This window comes from Doryrhamphus excisus, linkage group LG2, assembly GCF_037039965.1.
Source record: "Doryrhamphus excisus strain RoL-2023G ecotype Guam linkage group LG2, RoL_Dexc_Guam_v1.1, whole genome shotgun sequence".
NCBI lineage: Eukaryota > Metazoa > Chordata > Actinopteri > Syngnathiformes > Syngnathidae > Doryrhamphus > Doryrhamphus excisus.
In genome coordinates, this window is record NC_136358.1 from 6,725,754 (window position 1) to 6,746,647 (window position 20,894).

The following is a 20,894-nucleotide window of genomic DNA, read 5'->3' on the forward strand; positions in this document are numbered from 1 at the left end:
GTAATGTGGAGATGGATGGATAGGATGGGAGGGGGTCATTGACACGACGGGATGAGGCTTATTTATGGCACTGGTTGGAAATCACCATGCTTTACAATGTAGCTATCATTCCAAGATACTGGCGTTTATGGGGAGGATGCAATAGGATGTATAAAGATATGACACATTTGCTCCTCCAATATTAAAACATTGCTTTGTAGCAATTAGATAACATCCATGATTGGAGCTCTGCCCGAGAAGAGGTAAAAAAGTAGTGTCAAGAATATTTTTATTTCTAAAATCCTTGCTTATGTACTGTAGAGGCAAGGCTAATTATATGATGAATGACAATTGGCTTATGATGTAAAAGTAATGCAATTGTTTGTGTCAAGGTAGCATTTGGTAGCACTTGTGTCGTATATTAACAGGAAGAACCACTAACCATTTGGACACCGTGCAGCCCAATTCTGATTCAAGGTGACATAAATTCCTTATGTTGAGCTCCAGTTTGCTAACATCATTGCTAGGGAAAGGGGTAGCCTTGGAGATGTCTGGAATTGGATGGTTATTTCAGGGATTAGCTTCTTTTCCAGTGTCAGAGCATGCTGGATGCTAACCCTTCAATCCCTCACACATCTTCATATCCTCTCTCATTGCTTTTTCTCACTATCTCCTGCAGCTACCGTACTCCTCGACTATTCCCCTCCGAGCTAACCCCTCCTCCAAGGCCGGCCTTCATCACGGCCCCGCTCATCCGTAGGGGACCCCATCCATCACTATCAAGAAGACAGAGGGAGGTAGGGGACGAGACGTACACTACATGCATAGACAAAAGGGGGTATGGTAGCAGGGTGGAAATTGGGATGTTGGACTCAGATAGACAAGCGCTAGAAAATGGGAAAGAGTGAAGGCTAACACAGGTTCAAAAATGTCATATAATACCTAGAATATAACACAACACCCAGGTCCCCTTCTTTAGTTTCCAGTTTTGCTGGATGTCATCTGACAAAGTCATCTCAGCAATTGTTTTTCCAAACTTTATAGTCTAAATCCGTGTCATGAAAGCCGAGTACAGTTGCCTCTTGCTACATCATGGCTCGAACATCGCACCTTTAAAAAAAGGAATTAAATGATCACTGTTTTGTTGTGGAATATGGCTTATTAGTTATTATTTTATTAATTATTTTGAATATTTGCATATTGATCATTTTTAAGCCTAAAAAATGTCTAAATGAACGAAAATACGGATCTAAGGCATTGAGAACATGTGCTATGTAGTCTAATATGCGTGACTAAGGAGCAGCACCTGGTAAGTGACGTGTGACGCCGAGTTAGCCATTTGTGGCCGACAGCAGCTCCTGTGTGTATATGTGCTGCATATGTGTTCTGTGTCATGTTTTGGCATGGTCGTGTAGTGTAGTGACCCCAGGAGGCAGCGATGAGGACCCAAATGCAGGTCAGCGGCAACGTACTTTCCTCAGGCAGGATGTAATGTGCATCCTCAGACGCACCGTTGAATGTACTAGGCCCCCCTTCCGAAGGCGGATCCCAGACGCCGTACATCGCTGGAACAGGGACCAGGGAAGGGAGGAGGAGAACTTGGAGGAGGGTCCCGAGTTCCACCCATTCTGCCTCCTGAGTAGGAGCTACAAAGGGCCTCAGACAGCGTCTGGAGCATCAAGCGGTGGGGCGTGGGAGCCGGGGGGGACAGAGGCTTGAGGCTGCGTAGTCTTGGCATAGGGAGAATCTGTGGCGTCACGCAGCTTGGCACAGGAGCCAGGGTTTGCGGAACCTTGGAGCTGCGTGGTTTGGGCACTGGAGGTGAAGACAGGGATAAGATAATACGAGTGTAAAAGTGATTTTACAGTAGAAGTGTTATTTCATGTATATAGGGCTCTAACAATGCTAAAAGAAAGAAACAAACCGTATTTAGAAGGTCGTAAACAGTTTTTTAATACTCTAAGAAAATATTTCATTTGTAAATGTAATTCAAGTGAATGTGACACCATGTGGTGTATTCGTTATAAAAACAAAAGTACAAACAACACAATAGTGGCGGATGTTTTGACAAATCTTTTGTGTGCAGTGGCACATGAGTAGAAGAGTTGCATTATACGGTATCCTTATTTTTTCACATGATATGTATGTGCGTTTTGTACATGATGGTACGTAGGTAAATGTGGCAGGTGATTGGGAGGTGTGGGAGGGCGGTTGGTGCGTTGAATTTTGTGGTGTCATTTTTGAAAATTGAGTTTTGATAACTGACAATTTGTTCAGCTAGTGAAATGTCAAGAGTCCAAAAAAAAGATTGATGAAGTGCATAATGGATGTCTCAGATTGACTCCTCTGTCCGCTGTGGGCTCCTCCAAGTCCCACGTGACGTTCAGACCACCAAACTAGCTCAGAAATGAGATCCTGCCCCGCTCAGACACACACACACACACACACACACACACACAATATTAGTACTGCTGATGGAGCGCACCTGTGAAATAATGGGAAAACTTGTCAATTTAGCTGGCGTGGATAAGTGTCATTCAAATAATGGAGAATGTCGCGTGGGGTTCCGCTTTTGCTAGGTTTCCGAGTAACATTGACTGTGTTTTTTTGTATAGTGTACTGGATTGATTGCGAGCTCCTGACACAATCGTATGGCAATTAGAAGAATGTCTAGCAATAATGACTGATGCAAAATAATAACTAGATTTTCCTTCTTCACTAATGCAGCAGGTGAAGTGTAGGGCGAATAAAGTCGCTCTCTTTTGGAGAAAAACTCGGGAACTTGAGACTCCCCAAACTACAGTCGCCACAGTCAGCTTATGGTTTAACTTTCTTTCAGACGCCAGCATTCTCTGATCAAGCTGTGGGTTTCCGCAGCTGAAACGGAGCTTGCCAGTGCGTCTACCGGAGTCAATCTGAGTGGCACTTTGCAGCGAGCTGGACTGGATCACGACCGAGCTGCAACAGATTTAGTGTTAGCACTGTTACTCACGACGTTGCATTTCAAAATGGTGCAGAAAAATTGTTATTTGTTTATTTAATTTGCCGTTCAGGTTGGATTTAGTTTTGTGCGGTGCACAGATTTTCTGTACACTGAGAATGTGGCAGCAGTATGCGATTGCTCACTGGCGAGCGCTTTCTTTGTTAGCACCAATTTCCAACAATGCTTCTAAAATCGTCCGGCTTTAGTTGAACAAAAGCTGAGGGATTTGGGCAACGTAAGATTATAGCACTGCACTTTTGAGCATTAGTATTCCAAGTCCACATTTTCTTCATTTTTATATGTCGGTAACGGCTTGAAGTGCAAGTTTCCAACACCTACAGGACTTAAGTGGAACAACAACAGGACCTACACATACTTGGTGAGAACTCTGGGAAGGAAAGGCAACGAGGAAGTGAAAATAGCATGTAGGGGACACATGCACACACAAAAAGTTTAGTTCCAAATGTGAAAATTGTAAATAGTTCAATACCACTCTTTTGTATTGTTTATGTTGTGGTATCATTGTTTCAATATTTGAGCTGTCACAACAGTGAAAAAGTTATGCTTGAAAAAGCTGCTTTTCTCCCTTTTTTGTTGGGAACTGATATTTTCCTGAAACTAACTTATGTTCTACTGCTGGTTACTAAAGAACAAGAAAAGGTAGAATGAATCTTTTTTTTCTGATGAAAGATGAGAGTCTAATATTTATTTCGGTAGGTTCCATTTTTACATAGGCATAGAACAAAATATTCTGTGGGCCTTGAACATTCAGTCAAAATCATCTAAAATGGCTGGTATTGAATGAGTTAATTTACAGCGAACAGCTTTAAACACAATACAACTTAATTGGAACAGAAAAAATCTCAATATACACAATGGGTGCTTCAATTATTAGCTTCTGCAATTAGCAATAATGCTTCTAAACTCGTACAGTTTTAGCAGGACAAACGTTGACATTCCTCACAAATTCTGATGCACTGTCAACATCGATTCCGACAATCTTTGTGTTTTTCTTGCTAGAATAACACCTGTGGAATTGTCTTCTAAAGACACCTGCGACGTTTAATTACTCTGCCGCGGACGCACATGGCGTCGGGCAGTCATTTTCCCCGAGTAGCATTGAGTCATAAAACACTGATGTGATTATCTGGGCTTGTTTGGACTGATGGCAACGCCCCCCCTCCCTCCCTGTCAAAGCAGCGCTTCAGCTGTCCGCTTTGGAACAAATGGCGGGCTAATTTGCATCTCATTAATCCGACCCCCAGTCGCGATGCCTTTCTTGAAAACTTCCAGCATCCCCTCCCGCCCGCTGCTTCATGCCACGTTACTGTCTTGAACGCAGGCTGATTAAAAGACAGCACTGTTCTTCAAGTCCCACTGAATGACTGATAGACATGTGTTCTCTCTTCAGTAGCACTTGATTAAAAAGGCATGACTCGGACCCTTGATGAGCATATGGATTAAAAGCGGTTAGTGATTGCCTGGCTATCCCCCTCCCCCACAACTGTAATTGAAAGCCTAATGTGCACCCACCGCATATTAATTAAAACCAGAGGTTATAGGCCCTTGGGGGCACACCATTTAGGTCCCATTAAAAATTAATAACCCCAGTTAATTATTATTATCGCTGTGTGAATCACACGTCAGCAGAAAAATAAGACAACGAGATGAATACTTTCACTGGAAAGCCATGATTTTCTTCAGTCTGGACTGGCTTGCCACTGACATTGGGTTTTGGTCAGAATGTTTTGGAAGATATGTTAGCATGCTAGCATACTGTATATATAATACAGAGATCCTTTGACAAAGTTGCTGTAACCCATTGATGTTTTGCTTAATGGTGACCACGTTTTTCAACCAATCAGGCTCAATTTTGACAGACATGTACCTGTCAGTCCTTTAAAGCTGTGTACCTAATTTCGTGGTGATTTGTGCAGTGAAATTTCAAGTCAGTCCAACTTATGCAGATATAGGGGTGGGATAAAATTTGGGGTTTAGCATGAGTGCCACCGTGTGGTTTATTTGTCAGAACATGTAAATGATTCAGGTGTAGAAGAGTCAGCAAACAAATCTTATGATATGACTGTAATTTGTGGTCAAAATGCTTTGGAGGTAATGGACATATAATCTCTGTATTGAAATTATTAGACAAATGGTCATTGAGTGATGGTCAATTAGTTAGTCCCGCCCATGCCCTGGCATAGACATTTTGCTTGATGACAGACATTGTTTTTCAACCAATCCTGCAGTCTCATAAAGGGACCAAATTTTGTGGTGGTTTGATGATACACCTTAAAGGTACACTGGGTGATTTGTTATGCTGTGTGAGAAATTTAACGTCTATTCAACCTACAGGGGTCAAACATTGGGGTTTAATAACAGTGCCATCATGTGGTGTATTTTGCATTAAAATAATAGCACAAGGAATATAGTGGCGGTGCAGGTTTTGACATAAACTCATCATTTTGTGTGCAGTCATTCAGATGTAGCGGTCGGTGTACGCGAAAAAGTACATATAGTCAGTCCACATCGGGTGATTTTAATCCACGTTTCTGACGGTTAACACATCTCTAAGGCAGCATTACAAGCCATTTCAAAAAATTTCAACATGCAACGAAATGTAAGTAATAGTTGTCACCATTTATTATTTAATTCCCTCTTGTTGGAGCTGATTGTTTGCCGTGAAAACATCCTGACCTTTCTTTGGTACTCTCAATAAAAGCATTGCATGCTTTTTACGCCACTGGTTGCACAAGGGGTGGGGGTTTGGGGGGGTGTACAGTGGATTAGAAGATCAGTTGCTCTGCTCGGGGGACACCGCTCCTGAAAGATTTATGATGAGCAAGAAAGCTCACCAGAGCAACAATAGAAAAAAACGAAGAAAAACAGACTGAGAAACACAAAAAAAAAAGTCCCAATAATCATAAACAACACTACGTTGTGCACATTAGCATTCAGAGGACCCATCTGATCACTCGGGGCGCTAGTCTGTGGTGGTTTGCAATAAAAATAAAGACGACGGCAAAAGCAAAAACAAATTTAAGATAACACAAATTAGGCAATATATTTCTATGTGGAATACTCACAAGTGAGTGAAGTTAATGAGCCGCTGCGTGTTTGTTTGTGCTACCACTGTATCTCTATGGCATACTGTGTACTCCTGTTTAGACAAAACTTTGTTGGAAACAAGGAATTAATCAACTCTGTCAATTAACTAACTCTGAAGACAAAGAAGCTGTCATGGATTAAAAAAACGGACAAGCATCAATCATTGATGCTGATTGATGATCTGATTTATGATAGATATTGTTTTTAAGTTACTTTTGAATCCTTTTATTTTTGTCCGGTCCAGCCATTGGGGCAGATACTACCAAACTTAATATCCATGTGGTCAAAGAGTACAGCGTTGTGCTTTCCACTTTCTCCCACACTCCAAATCCTTATATAATAAATCTATATATAACACATGATATAATATGACTTTTTGACAGCCTCTCTCCAATTATTGCCAGCTTTCAATTAAATGCTAAATTGTCTGCACATTTAATGGAGACATTCTGATGAGTCAAAATCCAAACTAATTGAAAGTGGAACAGCCTCTGGAATGACTTGACTTGGACCTTCCACCACAGTCCTCACTGCCAGGTTTCTTGATATGTGTATTATTTTCATTCATTCATTCATTTTTCTACCGCTTTTCCTCACGAGGGTCGCGGGGTTGCTGGAGCCTATCCCAGCTGTCTTTGGGTGAGAGGCGGGGTACACCCTGGACTGGTCGCCAGCCAATCACAGGGCACATATAGACAAACAACCATTCACACTCACATTCATACCTTTGGAGTTACCAATTAACCTAGCATGTTTTTGGAATGTGGGAGGAAACCGGAGTACCCAGAGAAAACCCACACATGCACAGGGAGAACATGCAAACTCCACACAGAGATGGCAGAGGGTGGAATCGAACCCTGGTCTCCTAGCTGTGCACTAACCACTTATTATTTTTATTTTTTTGCTTTCCCACTTGCCCTTGCCTGACCCCGTGTTGTGGGTGTGACACGCAACATCACCCTGGACACAGCTGCAATGTTCCACGTTTTGTGTTAACCTTATCTTGCAAGATTAATGGTTGAATATTACAAAGATCCGCCACGTGACAGGAGTGTTTTGCTGTTTATTAGGACCCGACTGTAGGACACGCAATATTACGCTGGACATGTCTATAGAAACTACAATGTTCCACATTTTTGCTAACCTCATCTTGCAAGATTAATGGTTGAATATCGTAAGCTGCTTTAAATTTGAAAAAAACACAAAAATGCACGCTTATCTGTTGTGTTTGTTTCCACACAGCTGCGATACGGAGCTGACGGAGACAATTGGGCAGCGCGTCCTGTCATTGTCACCTTCACATAAATCCCTGACACGGCTGTGCAGATATTTACAGATAGGAGGCGGCGTCAGGGGACAAGCAAAGTGCTGAGATAAACCTTCCTAAACCTCCTCCTCAGACCCTCCACTCATTTTTATACGGAAAGCCATAAATATAAACATGTACATTCATATTTGCCAAATCGGTGTGGCGGTCTGAGATGCACGGCCGGCGACAAGAGGAGCAGGGAAAGGAGGAGGAGGAGAAATAATCCATCACGGCCAGGAAATAGCAACCTTAAACCTCTGCGGACATTCCACACTGGCTGAAAACATGACTGCAAAGATGCTTTCTATAGGACCCCCCCTGAGCGGCTCCACAGATAGCAGATGAAAAAAATAAATAATACCCTCCACTCCCAGCTTGGCAGGTCTTCGTATTGCAGACTATGTATCCATTACCGCCTTCCTCTTGTGACCTGACATCAGTACGAGATGGTGTGGTGGCACCGTCCATTGACAGAGCTTGTCTGCGGGGTCCATAGCATGGAAAGATGACAATGGTGGAAAAGTGGAGTCTCTCTCACACCCAATGTCGGCACATCAGTTGGGTATCAAAGTTGGCAGCGCTTCCTGCCTCAAATTACTTAGTGGACTTGGAAGCCTAAAAATAAATGCTGCTGTTTTTACGGAGATACTGCAAAACTGTGACTTGTTATGATGTTTGTTTGACACCGTGGGTAATGTGGGTGTCTGGATCGCTGTTAAAAAGTCATGGAGTCATCTTATATGTTGTGTGTCTAAACCTAATAACTGGTTGAGCCACCCTTAGCAGCAACAACTGTAAAAAAGTGCTTGTGATAACTTGCAATGAGTCGTTTAGAGCGCTGTGGAGGAATTTTGGCCCACTCATCTTTGCAGAATTGTTGTCATTCGGCCACATTGGAGGGCTTTTCCAGCATGAAGCGCCTTTTTAAGATCATACCACAGCATCTCAATAGGATTCAGGTCAGTACGTTGACTTGGCCACTTTAAAGTCTTCATTTTGTTTTTTCTTCAGCCATTCAGAGATAGACTTGCTGGCGTGTTTAGGATCATTGTCCTGCTGCTGAACCCAGGTTGGTTTCAGGTTGTGGTCAAGGACATTCTCCTTCAGGCTTTAGTGTGGAAAATACATGAATTATAACGCAGCTTCCATAACCAAAACCAAGATCTTGACAAAAACCAAAATGAGGGTGTTTGAAGGCTAAGGTTTGGATGTGTTTTATCATATTTTTTCCAGGGGACAACACTGACGAAATGACATTTTATTACAATGTAACATAGTTGGTGTATAGCTTGGATAACAGTCCCCTCAACATAACTCATGTCTAAACCGCTAGCAACAAAAGTAAGTACACCCCCAAGTGAAAATACCCAAATTGGGCCCAGTAAGCCATTTGCCGTCCCTAGTGTCATGTGACTTGAATGGGTAGAGGTGTGTTAAATTTGATGTTATCGCTCTCACACTCTCTCATACTGGTCACTGGAAGTTCAACATGGCACCTCATGGCACATAACTCTCTGTGGATCTGAAAAAAAAATACCTTTTAGGCCAACACTCTTTTTAACAGGACATCTTCCTCTCAGAACTACGGTAGTTTGCTGAAGACAATCAGACTAAAAACATGAATTACTGAATACATGCCTATTTGGTTCAAATGGAGTCAAGCATGTGAGGTGGCAACCAGGTGGGGAGTACAAAGACAAGTGTGTTTTGCCTACAGTCAAAGCCCACATGGTGGTAGGAGGGTGGTGATCTGGAGCTGCATGAGTGCTGCCTGCACATGTACTGTGACATACTAGCTGAGCATGATCCCATCCCTTGGGAAACTGAGCCGCATGATAACAACCTCAAACACTACCTGGCAAAGGTAATGGATCTGCATTTTTAAGGACCTACTGTGAAGGCGCTATTCAAAGATCCTTTATATGACAGGAATGCCTGCTGTTTTTAGGAATCTGTAAGAACGCTAATCGCTTCTAAGTTGGAACATTCTTTGATGTAAAACATGGGCCAGATTTGGCCCACGGGCCTCCTTTTGGACACCCCTGCTGTAAAGGCTTCTTACCAGTATTTACCAGTATTTATCAGTATACCATCCCCCACCTCTGGATCTAATAACCATGTTCATGAAAGTGCATTTCCAGTATAAATGCATCAAAACCCCACAGCGGTGCAAGGTGGTGTCTCTCAGAAGACTCCTTCTCCACCGATGAGCGATTGCACTGCTTTCAACCATGCCGTGATGATTTTAATCTCTCTAATCAACTGACCCCTCTTTTTGGCCGTTTCAGCAAAAGGCGCAACCTTCACAGCTGACTGTATCTTGCCAGTGAGGCGGCGAGCGGGTGAATGGCACAAATTGATTTAGAGGAGAAACACCAGCCTTATTTTATTTATTTTTTGCTATCAGCCACAGTTTACCCGAGCCCGATTATCTTAACAAGGCACATATATCACATAATTAATCCAGAAGATTAGCATCAAAAATCTATAAGGCTGCTTCCCTGCAGCACCGCCGTTAATTATATTTGTGGTGCTGAGAGAGAGTCAATGAAAACACAGCAAAGAAGGAAGGGCCTGTTTTTAGGATGCTAGTCAAATATCGTCTATATGGTAGTCTGGGGCTGAATGAGTGGTGCCCACACTAGCGAGCTGCGGTTTCTTTTTATCAAGAAAGTGCTTTGTTGAGGAAGCTGAAGGTTATAGAGTGACCAAGTATATCACCTCAAGACCTGACCTGGAATCCTCAAGCTGAATTAAAGTGGAGGAGCATGTTGCCATACATGTTTTCACTCAATGAACCGCAACTCCCCAGTGACAGGTCGCCAGGTAGCACTTGTGCAACCCCAGACCATGACACAACCTATTTCTATTTTATTGTCCCTTGAATTCCCATACAATAACTGAAATGTGACGGCGTATTTGCTTTTGTCAGATGCTGTACATGGAATGGGATATTTTTTTTTTACTATATAATTAAACAATCTCTCTTAGTGTACAAACAGGACAATTTTCTGTCTCTTTTTCCCCAACAGTGAATCACAATTTGTGCTCTTAAAGCATCCACATGCGTCTTCCCTTCCCTTGTTAATAATGATGCTGCGCTTGTGTTATCACATTGTTTGTGTCTGTGTAAAATGAATAGCGGGGTGTACAATAATAAATAGCCTCTGTGCAATCACACACAGCATGATAACATCCACCTTCTTCATTTGCCACATTGTCATTCTGAGGGTGCCGCTCCAAAAGGATCGATTTTCCCATATCACTGAGCATTGATATTTTATTAACGCAGTAGTCTCTGGATTTATGTCCGAGCAGGCGTTCGTCTTTTTTTTTTTTTCTTTACAATCTGGAAGATGTCGCTGGAAAAAGCTTCTCTTCACCCCACTTATTTTATCCCGTGCCACTTAAGCGTAACTTATGGCGGAGCGCCGAGATGATTTCAGCGCATATAGAGTTGATTAATGACATGCCAGCTAGAGCTATCAAGTCCAATGCCATTCAGCACTGCCAGGCCGCAGAAAAGCCCCATCACCTTGCGGAGGAGATGCTGCTTGCTTGGCTTTAACAGTGATAATTGTCCTCTTTCTGAAAAACATCAACAATGTAAACAGATGCCGTGCGTACGGTGATGTTGATGCAGGGACAGACTGTGTTTTACATTGGGGTTTTTTTTTTTACCTCCAGAGCATATCAAAGTTTCCACAAATGTTTTACATATTGTAACTCTTTAGCTGTCAAAAGTGCTTAGTTGGTGCAAAAATCCATCCATCCATTTTATATTCTGATTATATTATATTATTCTGATTGGCGAAATGTGGGGTACAAGGTCCCTGGACTGGTGACCAGCCAATCAGAGGCCACATATAGATTTTTGTTATTATTATTTTTCTTTGTTCATCTGACTTTCCGATGCTGAACCCAATGTAGTGGTAAATATGATAATTATGATACCAAATATAGATACAATGTGTATACTGTTAAATGGATTATGGCCGCAACATTTGCCTGTGTTACTATCATGAGAATTATTACAACCATTATTTCCATTCAATAAGAAACTACTTTTTTCCTCAAACTTTGAATCTTGCGTCCTATAAAGGGATGTGGCTAATTTATGGCTAAAATAACTACAGTTTGCATGATGCTTAGAGTGCAGCTTCAAGAAGTAGTGAATAGGTGAGTGAATTGGACACTAATATCACGTTTTGAAGTCTTATGCAGCCATTATGATTTGAGCTGACAAATCTTCAGTAAGTTTGATCAAGTGTACTACACCGTCTGTTTGGGCTGCTTGGACCATGGCAGGTGTTTAATTCTTGCTTGAGAGCTAACGAGTGACAGTGAGGACATCAAGTGGAGGTGGATTGCAAGGTTTATAGTGTGTCAAAAAATCCACTATCACCAACAGACTGGACTACTACGCGATGATGATGCACTTGTGGCTTACATACTGGTGTGGCCTATATATTGTATATGCAAATCTGTTTTTCATTTTAGATTTAGTGGCTGCAGATTATGTACCAGTGCACCCGGTTTGTTATTATTGTGCCTGTTGTGAGTTCATTTAAACAAAGCATATTGTTCCGGGGATCAAGTCTATTGCTTGTCTTACCAAAAAATTACTGACACCTGACCAATTTAGAATATTACACGTACAATTTGAATATGCCTACTTAATTTATTTTATTTGCATTTTAGTAATTTTTGTTTGAATATTGTTAATTCCGGGAAAAAATGGGAAAAATTTGCTTAAATTGCATTGAGTGGTTAGCGCGCAGGCCTCACAGCTCGGAGACCTGAGTTCAATTCCACCTTCTGCCATCTCTGTGTGGAGTCTGCATGGTTTTCTCCGGGGACTCCAGCTTCCTCCCACATTCCAAAAACATCCTAGGTTAATTGGTGACAAATTGTCCATAGGTATGAATGTGAGTGTGAATGGTTGTTTGTCTATATGTGCCCTGTGATTGGCTGGCGACCAGCCTCCCGCCCAAAGAATGAATGAATGAATGAAATTAGCTTGTATTTGCAGTATATGCAGTATTTAGGCATAATGTTTGAAAAACAGTGATAGAGTGAAAACGCACTATTTTGAAAAAAAAAAAAAATGCAGCGACGGGCAACTGTACTTCCAAAAGGTCCAGGAACATTTGAAAGTCCAAACTAGTATGTTGGGTCCAAGAGCACCATGAGGGATCAAGCCCAACATCTGATTGATCAATTAATTGATTGTCTTGGTGCTTTTGTCCACATCCTGTCTGTTTCATCCAATTAGAGGATGTGTTCAAACCCTTCACTAGCAATGGGACACACAAAGGCACACACGCACTCATGTGTTTCCCACAGCATCCATCCTATCGGCTGTGCCATTTCTTAATTTAGATCTGAAGTTGGATAAGCGGTCTAAACACACATACAAACATACTGATGGATAAATAGACCATCCGTCCGTCCTCAACTCCCTCTTGCGTCCCCCCCTTGGCCATCCACATGGAGCAGACACACGTCAATTGATTCGGCATCTCTTTTTCCCGCTCACTGTCTCTTAAACACACACGAGCATGAAGGCTGTCCCTTGGGGATTAAATCACTTCCACGCACACACACAAATATAGGGTGGCTCTTCGGTGGAGTGGACAGGCCTTTGTGAGATAACGGGCAAACGCAGCCTGACAGGCTCGGCCAGGCCATTATTAAATTGCAGTGAAGACTATATTACTTTAGAGTGAGATAAAAGACTACATACAAGACGGATGGGTGGGGAACATCAAACGAGACTGTGTCCGGATTGTGCCAGCAGTAATCCAGCTGAAGGTGCTGGTGATTTCCCACCAGGCCAGGCGCTGTTTCCTACTAGAATAATCCTTAAAGGCGGGTCCAAACAACAAACATTTTGGCTCTTTTTGGTCAAAATTCTGTCCAGTAGATCCTATTTATGTGCAAAACCATGATTGCATTTACAACATTTCTTGTTACAGCGACCCCCTGAACTATTTGGAATTTGACCAAAATTTGAGAATGAGATGACACAAGATTTTAACATTAATTTTAAGAAAATTACAATGGAAAATATCACTGTACAAATTAAATTTTTAATGTAACCAGGCCACAAAACACTGCAGATGTGTTTTGAAATGTTTATTATCCCACAAATTGACGTAAACAACATTGTTTACATCAATTGCAAGTTCATTTTCTTGCATTTTATATTGCTACCGACCACTTTTGAATTAATTAACCATACTGGCTCATTTGTGTTGCTGGGTTCACCTTGTTCATTAATGTTCCCACACATGTGGAATTTGGCTTTGCAAACTTAATTTTCCCTGTGATTATTTGTTTATTCACAAGAAATCTCATCACCTTTTAATCATGTGAGAGTTTGTGACACACCAAGTTGTTGATGTATTGTTTGACTTCCAAGTGTGTAGAAACACAGTTTGATAAAGGTCAGTTTCTGTCTTTAAAGGCATGCTTAAATGAATTTGGAGCACCTTTGGGGTCGACTAGAACTAAGCACCTAAAGAGCCCCTTGAATCCTGATGATTTGTCAGTCTGACATTTTGGACAGTTCTATGCTTCGACCTTTGTGAGAAGATCCAAGATGATGCTTGGATGAGTCAGACCCCTTTTGACCTGATCTATTGGTGGGATTGAAATGTGCCTTTTGATCACATTGAATATTGACGCATATTCTAGCGCAGGGGTGCTCACACGTTTTCAGCCTGGGATCTACTTTTAACATGATCTATTGTAAATGTAGGAAAAAATATATATTTAGGAGACCGAGTTCGATTCCACCCTTGGCCATCTCTCTGTGTGGAGTTTGCATGTGCTCCCCGTGCATGCGTGGGTTTTCTCCGGGTCCAAAAACATGCTAGGTTAATTGGCGACTCCAAATTGTCCATAGGTATGAATGTGAGTGTGAATGGTTGTTTGTCTATATGTGCCCTGTGATTGGCTGGCGACCAGCCTCCTGCCCAAAGACAGCTGGGATAGGCTCCAGCACCCCCTTGTGAGGATAAGCATTAGAAAATGAATGAATGAATGACTTTATTATAAATATGAGTATTTCTGCATATTGTACATCTACTGTATATCAGGGCTGCACACATTTTTTCCTGCATGACAAGTTGACAAATCAAATCTAACCGGTAAACGATTTATAAAGAAAACATGCATTTCTGTAGTGGAGTTCAGGACATAAAGCAAAAGACTTTTTTTCTAACTAGCCGTTACATGTGAAAGGATAACGCTTGTTATGGATATAGGCATCTTATTGGCTGAGTTATCTATAATCAGAATAATTAAGATGAAAGTTGCATCTCCAGTATGTGTATAGTTTGAGACGTCTGTTTACTATTGCCGCGGGGCAGCAAGAGCGAATCAGGAGGGGAGCTTAACATCAGCTGACTGATGTCATATGACATCTACAAAGTGAAGTTTATGTGATCGACTCAAACTACCTTCGTGATCGCCCGGTAGCTTGCAATCGACGTAATGGGTTGACTCTGTTCTAGGCCTTGGTTCTAGTCCAGCGTACCAATTGCGTTCCTTAAAAACACAGAACTACAGATACCTTTCAATCCCCTGGATTCTTTATCTTTTCAAGATATTTGGGGAGGATTAGTGCTTGTTGCTGTGTGGCAACTGTTTGGGAGTAGTCAGTCTAGTCTAGAGGAAGTAATGTAATGAAAGGCATGCTTGGATGAGATTGACTGAGGATAAACCACAACAAATACCTTCAAAATAGAGATGCTAGATGTTGGCTTTCTTACCGATATTGGTCAGCACTTCATTTCCAATATCTATATAGGCAGCAGCATTTCCCTCAGGTCACATCTTGTGTAATTCATGAAAACATTACACTTCTTTTACTGTGATGCCACTGGATGCATTACACTGCATGTGCAAAGTAAGACTACTGAAATATTCAATATGTTATAGAGTACGTGTCATTGAAAAAAAATCAAGAGCAAGTCATGTAAAAGTGGGGTATCTGAACCCCCAGGTGTACACAAATTGTCATAAGCGGCACGTGAATAACAATGAAAAACAGTTATGCAAGTGCTAGTGAACGCCTCACAGCCCAAAGAGAACATTTTTATTGTTAAACGTTCTCCTTCAATTGGGAGACTTAAACTATAGCCATCATGAGTGGACAAAAAAGTGAATAACAAATGGAATAACATTTGTGTAGGATGATGTGTGTTTATCAGTGCTCATGTAAAGCATGATCAAAATGCACATTTTGACCAAGTATTACTATAAAATATATTAAACAGTGATGATAAAAATGTTAATGTTTGTTAAACACAAACACAACTACGACTCCCTATCTATGACCATTAACATTTAAAAATTAACTCTGATGTGGATATGTCTACTTGCATGTTTAACCCTCAAGTAAGCAAACATTGTGAAATTTTCACTCAGACGACCTCCAACACAACTCTGCCGTGTACATCCAGAGGCGGCGTTAGCAATATGGCCAAGACAACAGCAAACCTAAGGGAGCGAAGGGCACTGCAGTTAGATTTGGCTAAGTTGGAGAACATCAACACTGGCACAGATGTTGATCACACTGGACACAACAATGTGATCACAACACACACTGGGTGGCCAAACCCCACATACAGGAACCAAAGGACACACTCGTAAAAAAAACAGGCTGCACTCAGCTATGCCGCTACATGCATTGCTTATCTTGAAAATAACAGGCAACCCGGAGAACAGAAGCAGAAGAAACATTCTACAACTGTTGAGCATATGTGAGAGGGCTGCAGGGCAAAGGCCACTCTTTGACTTTGTCAATGACATGCCGCTGCTGGGACACCGCGACACATCGTTAACATTGGAGCCGGTCCACCGCACGCTGGCCCTTGTGAAGCCCAATACCAAAACAAAGCAGTTCTTAGCGGAATTCAACCGTATCATGAGGATGTTCATCATCATAAAGGCAAACTCGGAGTGCAACATAATGAGAGGATTCATCTCTTCTCTTCACCAAAAGCATCCAAATAGTATTGGCAATGATGCAAAATTACGAACTGCGCTAATTTAGCATATCACGGATGAATGCAGCATGAAGAAAACATATTAAATTAGAAGTATTAAAGGACAATCCCCCCCCGCATAACCAGAGCTTTCATTGCAAATTGCATATTTACAATTCAAAGGAGAAATGTATGAATAATATAAATAATTCCAGACATATTGAACTTGTTGGACCACATTATCAGGTGTGTGCCAATATCATTACAGGAAAAAAACCCAACACTGATATGATATCTAATTTTTCTGTCCATATCTGTCAGCTGACATTACTCCAAAATAATGTCATCAATGAAATCATACCTCAGCTACACACAATAACCCAAACTTCTTTCAGGGCTCACTTCCAAATGCACAAACCTAATTATCTGAAACTTTAGTATCGTTTAACACAGGGGGCTCAAACTCAATTTACCTGGAGGCCACTGGAGCTAGGGTCTGGGCAAGGCTGGGCCGCATAAGGTTTTCCAAAAAAAAAAAAAACTCATTTATTAAAAACAGAAAAATATACAAACTTTTTCAGTGCTTTGGTTCCGATTTTCTACAAAGCTCTGATAAAACATTCCACTGTTCTCAAATATCTTTTTTTTTTCTGCACAAAATAAGATGAAAAATAAATAAACAAATAATAAGAATAATAAAGAATAAAGAAAATCAATCAATCAGTAATAAATAAATATAATAATAATAATAAAACAGCAAATAATAAAAACTTAAGAAACCACATATAGTTGGTGGGTAGACAAATTATTTTTTTCAGATTAAAATGAACAAAGCATTATTAGAGCCCTGTAGACATGACAAAACACAAATATAGTCACATTTATACTTTTTTTGTTTACAACATATTGCGCAACTGCAGGGTCTTGAGACACATGGTAACTCGCAAACTACAGAGCTAGCAACCTAAACGGTAGCCTTCAAGTTATTTCCTTTAAACTTACTAAATAGCCAAAAACTTACCACTTCCACACGAATAGGGAGGATAACTATTAACAGTTATTTAACCTTTAACATGAACATTAATCAAACGTAATAATTTTTTCTGGGTACATGATACCACACAGCATGCATATCAAACTTGCGCGGGCCGCACTAACATTAAACTTTCATATCAAGGCAGGGGCCTCAAACGAGTGTCCTGTGGGTCACATTTGGCCCGCGGGCTGCGTGTTTGAGACCCCTGGTTTACCACGAAAATACAATATTCTAACTACATTTATAGGTCAACGACAACCGTTTCTTGTGTCCGTACAGGGATCCTGTAGCCTGACTTGTGCAATATGGTGCGTACATTCCAAGGAAAATGAGTGTAAGGGTGTTATTTTATGTCTACAGGGCTCTAATAGGGCTCTAAGAATGGTTTAGAAGGCCATGTACAGGTTTTCTATGCTCTAGATACCAAAATCCTCCATATTTAATCCTACTTTGCTGAAATTCATTTATCGTAGGTATGGAACCAATTAACCACGACAAATGAAGGACAACTGCAGTGGTAACTGTGTCAGCTGGGGGCTAGAGGTCAAAAGATTATAGTGTAAGAATGAACCAGACTGTCTAAGGCAAGAGCCTGTCAGCACATGTGAATAATCTAAACTGGATGGATGGGGGGGGATTGACACACTGCAAAAAAGAAAAAAAACCTCAGGGACATCATTGCACAGACTGATGAGTAAGGATGTGCAGTAACATGTGATGCATAAATCATAACTAAAGCAAATATATGGACATCGACATCGCCTGGCCTGTTGGCGTAACGTTCAAGGCTATTTTTTTCAGTCCCGTTCGTAAATGCATCTGCATGAGAAAGCAGATCTCATTTACCTCACAAGTTGCAGGGATGTCGTGTCCAACAGCTCATTCGGTGCATGCTAATATATGAGCATGCAGGCCTCGCTGTCATAATCACCCATAACACTAAAATGAGACGCCTGACAGTAAATAGCAGTCAAGCCTTACAAAGACTATTTGGCACCGGAATGATTTTTGTCGCGAGCAAACACTTCAGATGCCAATAAATCAGACTGATTTTTTTTTTTTTTTTGGTTGATATATTAAGCCGCTCCTTTTATTGTCATTCCAGGGTGCAGACTGTGCATGCAAATCCAAAGTTATATTTACTGTGGATGAGATGCAATTCCAGCTTCAGACGACAGATTTGTTTTTCAATCAAAATTTGGATTTAAGACCATAAAGTGAACAAAGAACTTTTTTTCCCTTCCCAATGCATAAGCAAACAACTCAGAAATGAACACATAGGACATTTTTTTAAGCTGTACAAGACTTGCTATGCCGAACATGAAGACGCCATATGTGCACAATGTGACTGGGGTTGTTTTTAACAAAGTGAACAAAGAAATTTCCTTTCTTTCCCAATGCATGAGCAAACAAATCACTCCGAAATGAACATGCAGGACATTTTTTATAAGCTGTGCGAGACTTGCTATGCCGAACACGAAGACGCCATATGTGCACAGTGTGACGGAGGGGTATTTGAACAGCGGCATCTGCATGGAGGAACGTGACGGAAACACCCCGCTGATGCAAGGGTCAGCTAGACTTAATTGCACTGAGGGAGCATGTGCGCTAGGCGGAGCGAGGCACCATCTGCCACCCTATACCTACGAAAAACTGAAGGAAGAAGCAAACTCTCTCCGAAGCTGCTGTTTTCTCCGTATGCACTAATGTATCCTTTTTGTCATTAAGGTTGATGACTGATTGTTAGTAGCTTTTGCCAACTTTTTCACTGTTTTCCATGCACAGAGGGGAAAATATTGTTTGCTATATTCAGGTCAATACGCTAAACAGGATGGATTGAACGTGCAATAATGATTTGGCACTGATTCCATTGTCATAAGATGCGAAGATTGGCTACTGTAATGTGAAAGTTTTGCTTTGCCGCCATCAGGATGTGCAGTACACAATTGATTCAGGGAAAGGGGAGAGCAAATTTGACCAATGGGACATTTTTGTGTTCAGGAACGAAGGTTTTCACTCATATCACATCAAAGCACCCCACCACAGCTACCCAACCAGGCACCTCCTGCTCCTCTATTTCCACTCATATTTCCCCGACGGTCCATAAAGAGGCAGCCATCGGAGTGGTCGCATTGATTTCTGGGCGATAAAACGAAGCTGGTCTTCCTTAACTACCCAATTTGAAGGCCACTGATTGGGCTGAGCCACGCAGGAACTGTAAATAGAGTTGATTGACCAATCAGCCTAGTTTAGTGTCTTGTAGCTCCAATATTTTGGTTGTATTTTGCAGTTGGTCCTTAAAAACAGGATAACACTCATGTCACATAGAGGATCTTTGACAGATATTCCGTCATACAGAGAATTCGATAAAACAAACTCTGATTGGGTGGAACTGCAAATTACAGTTGTGGTTCTGCAGGCCAATCAGTTTAATTTAGTATATTTTGGTTAGGACCAACATTTGGGCGCTAAAAGTCAGTGAGTTTGAAATCTTGGCTCCTTCTCCTAACTTTGTGACCTTACTTAAAAAGTTAAAGCACCCACAATTGAGCTCTAAGATGGGGGTGGGGGGGTACTCCCTCCAGAGTGTCCTTTTGTGACCATTAATGAAGCGTCATGGCGGTCGGTGTGGCTTGATCATGATCTATGAATCTATGATTTTGATACGATAGAAAAGCAATCACTTGTAGCGAGTCTCAAGGCGACGCATTCGTCATCATGTCTTTGACACGGCGCGGCTACAGAATTGCCCTCATTCTTTTACATTAAAAGCACTCATTTGTAAATATATATATGTGTGTGTGTATGTGTGTGTGTGTAAAAGAGACTTATTTTGATGTATGGAAGAATAAAGCAACTGTGCAAAGATGTCGGAACACAAACTTGGGTTTCGAGCCTGATGATGGAGCACTTTTGCTTGAATCTTGTGTTTGTGTAGTTATTTTGTCCCAGCCAATGCATTTTGTCAGCATTAAGGTACCCATGCAGAGAGCTGACGATAATGTGCCAATACGACCTTGCTTTTTCATTTCTCTTTTGCAGGCTTCCTTCCGTATGTTCATATTGAAAACAAAGGCTAGGACAGGGATGTCCAAACTTTTTCCACCAAGGGCAGAATACCGAAAAATAACAGCGTACAAGGGCCACTTTAGACATGCTGATATGTTTTTTATAATTAAGAATAAGCTTTTTGTTATCAATGAAAATTAATTAATGTATTCAATCATTTTCTACCGCTTTTTCCTCACGAGGGTCGCGGGGGTGCTGGAGCCTATCCCAGCTGTCTTTGGACGAGAGGTGGGGTACACCCTGGACTGGTCGCCAGCCAATCACAGGGCACATATAGACAAACAACCATTCACACTCACAATCATACCTATGGACAATTTGGAGTCGCCAACTAACCTAGCATGTTTTTGGAATGTGGGAGGAAACCGGAGTACCCGGAGAAAACCCACTCATGCACAGGGAGAACATGCAAAC

At 41.4% G+C, this 20,894-nt stretch overlaps 1 protein-coding gene across 1 annotated transcript in view; it reads right to left on the reverse strand.

Annotated features, from left to right (window-relative positions):
- Nucleotides 1-1,440: 1,440 nt before the first annotated feature.
- Nucleotides 1,441-20,894, reverse strand: part of gba3 (glucosidase, beta, acid 3) — a 55,257-nt gene continuing 35,803 nt past the window's right edge. The window contains exon 8 of the mRNA XM_078796781.1: nucleotides 1,441-1,794. The gene's annotated coding sequence lies outside the window, so the exon portion shown is untranslated. The remainder of the gene's footprint in view (nucleotides 1,795-20,894) is intronic.